Source organism: Nicotiana tabacum, chromosome 17, assembly GCF_000715075.1.
Source record: "Nicotiana tabacum cultivar K326 chromosome 17, ASM71507v2, whole genome shotgun sequence".
In the NCBI taxonomy this organism is placed as follows: Eukaryota; Viridiplantae; Streptophyta; class Magnoliopsida; order Solanales; family Solanaceae; genus Nicotiana; species Nicotiana tabacum.
In genome coordinates, this window is record NC_134096.1 from 84,705,664 (window position 1) to 84,709,141 (window position 3,478).

General features: G+C 31.3%; 1 long non-coding RNA gene across 1 annotated transcript; it reads right to left on the reverse strand.

Annotated features, from left to right (window-relative positions):
- Positions 1-339: 339 nt before the first annotated feature.
- LOC142171416 (uncharacterized) lies at positions 340-813 on the reverse strand. Its single transcript, XR_012700981.1, has 3 exons — positions 774-813; positions 600-683; positions 340-400 (listed from the first exon to the last, which is right to left on the reverse strand). It is a non-coding gene; the product is annotated as an uncharacterized LOC142171416 (long non-coding RNA).
- Between the last annotated feature and the right edge of the window lie 2,665 nt (positions 814-3,478).

Genomic DNA, 3,478 nt, shown 5'->3' on the forward strand with positions numbered 1-3,478 from the left:
TTGACTATAAAAAGGATATTTTGTCAGAGTTTAATAAACTCAGAAGTTACCCCAAAAAGAATAGTAAGTTTGCAGATAGCAGATATGCTGATAAACCTAGAATGCAGACTTATTATTACAATCGTAGTATATAAGATGTATTTATAGCTTATCGAATATAGCTTAAATTCCACAAACGTATTCTGTTAGCTGAGAATGAACAAAAAAAAGATTATCCCCACAATCCAGAGGAAGGACATCCCCTTCAGGATCGTCATACGGATCCACATTACTATACCATATATACATCTTATATACTATATATAAGATGTATATATAGCTTATCGAATATAGCTTATTAGATAACGGGGGTGGAAGCTCTCGGAATCGACACCCTTATTCCACAAACGTATTCTGTTAGCTGAGAATGAACAAAAAAGGCAGAAAGAATGATCAACTTGTTAAAAGCTGAACGCTTTAATGGGTAAAAATATCTGAATCCAGCAAAAAACTGCTTTGACAGAACAGATAAGATGGAGGTTTTCTTTTCTTTCTCCTATCACTAATTAATAAAATCATTATTGGAGAGCAATTGAATAGTTGAAGTTTCTGCCTTTTACCTTTTGTTACCTTATAAGCTTCCAGATCCTTTGCGATAGCAGCAGATGGAACCAGTGTAAGATCAGCAGCTCCATGTAGAAACTCTGGTAAGCAGTAAATATATCTTAATTAGTATCGAGAAGTAGAGAAGTAAGACAAGAGCTAATTTAGAAGATATTGTTCAACTGACATACTTATAATCATCCACATTGGTTGAACCAGCCAACTAAAGATACTATACTATACTATATATACATCTTATATACTATATATAAGATGTATATATAGCTTATCGAATATAGCTTTTATATATATATACATTTAATATATATACTATACTATATATACATCTTATATATAGTATATAAGATGTATATATAGCTATATATATATATATATATATATATATATATATATATATATATATATATATATATATATATATATATATATATATATATATATATACACACACACACATACATATCTTATAAATACATCTTATATACTAAAATGATGTAGATATTTATAAACACTAGTATAATTATCTGCATATTGGTATGGTTCAAATTGCTTTTAAGTGTTTAACCTTTAAAGGGTTACCAGAGACATTTTTGGCTGCTCTTAGAGATGCCAGAAATTTGAATTTTAGACAGTCTCTGATGGGTTCTATTGAATCTACTGTTGCCTACGGCCCAGTATATTTTAATACTCAACCCAATCTGCAATTATCTCTATCTGATGTTAATATACTAGATGCATTAACATTAAATGTGAAAACGCATGGTTATAATTATGCGCCTGGTTCTGAACTTATATGTTTATCGAATAGAATTTATTTCAAATTGCTATCTACGTTAAACCCCAGATGTAAATTATATAATACATCTGATCAGACTATTTTAGTGGAAACGAATTTTGCAAAGTCTAAGGTCACCACGAAGAGACCTATTAAGTGGGAAGAAATTAATTTTCCAACCACATGGACTTTGGATTCGGTTATATCCCCCAGTCAGATAACTGATGCTGTCAGTAATACTGAGTATTTTCATATTACTCAAAATCCGGATGGTAGGATTTGTATTCAGTTTGACGATAATAGTTTCACTTATAGTAGTCAGTCATTTTCTAATAATAGACTGTTGTCTACTATTAGTTCTAATTATAATAGACATTCCTTTACTAGTCGTAGACTGTTGCCTGATATTCAACACATTTCTCCTGTTGAACCAGTCTATGGACAGCTAGAAATCGTGCTGCATCTTTACACACAATTTCTATTAAAGTAGGTGATAAGCCTGTTGAAAGGGTTAAGATTAACCCCAAGACAAATATTGTTCAGGATAATGATAATATTTCTGATAAAGATATTCCTTCTGCGTCCGAGATGGATTTTGACCCCAATGATACTTAATGATTCCACACCAAATTGATTTTAGTCCAGGGTCACAAGCTAGAGGTTATATTCAAAGAGAATTTTTCACTGATAAATGGAACCAGTTTAAAACTTGGTTTTTTGATACTTATAGTAAGGAGGATTTAAACAATATTTCTCAAGAGTTTTATGAAACTTGTGCTTTACATAATCAAATTATGTATTTTGTTCCTTGGTTTATAACCACCTATTTACCACTTTTTATAAAAGTTTTGGAAAGATCTTATAAAGACGGGAATGACAATATTACTAAAGCCATTTACCCCCCTCAAGCGCCTTTTGTTTTACCTAATAATACAGGTATTACTTTTACTGGATTTCAAAAATTTATTGATGAAGATGTTGCTGCAGTCAGCATCACAGAAATTAATAAACTAATTTCTCAAAATAATTATTTGAGTTTATATGTTAAAGTTTTGGGTGAAAACATTAGTTTTCTTAATAAAAAACTTGATGATTTAACAGTCTTGATTAAGGATATGAGTACTAAAAAGACTTTGACTGATATTGCCTCTTCTTCAGGAAGCAAATCAGAACCTCAAATTGTTCTCACTCATATTCAAAGACCCCCTGATATTCAGGATTTTAAATTTAAATCTTTTGGTGACTTAGAAGAACTTCTTGATAAAAAGTTATCCGGTTTGAATATCAAACCCATTGATTTATCAAATGATTTTGCTGATAAATTAGATTCTACTTTTGACTATAAAAAGGATATTTTGTCAGAGTTTAATAAACTCAGAAGTTACCCCAAAAAGAATAGTAAGTTTGCAGATAGCAGATATGCTGATAAACCTAGAATGCAGACTTATTATTACAATTGTCCTACTCCTCAAGATGTTTTAATAGAGGAACGTGATTGGAATCAGACTAATACGTCTTATAGCGGTTCCGAAATTTACGAATGGAATCTTGATGGATTTACTGATAGACAATTAACTATTCTTGTGCATAGAATGCTTATGTATGCAACTATCTGTAAAAGTGTTAAAAATACAGATAGAAATATTTGCAGAATGATTGTTGCAGGTTTTACTGGCCAACTTCGTGGCTGGTGGGACAATTATTTGATTATCGATGAAAGGGCAATGGTTATTAATGCCAAAGCCACTAAGGATGGAATTGATAACTTAGGCATGGCTCTAGTAGCAAATAGAGAAGATGTTGTTTACACTCTTATTCTTACTATATTAGAACACTTCAATGGTAGATTTACAAACCAGAATGAGACTGTTCGTACTCTCCTTAATAGCTTTAGATGTAAGACTTTAAGTGAGTTTAGGTGGTATAAAGACACCTTTATGAGTAGAGTGATGGAACTACCTGAAAATAAGCTTGAACATTGGAAAGCTAAGTTCATAGATGGCCATCCCTCTTTATTTGCCGAAAGAGTTAGAAAGGTTTTAAGAGGTAGTTATGGGGAAATTCCATACACAGACTATACCTATGGTAAGTTAATAGGAA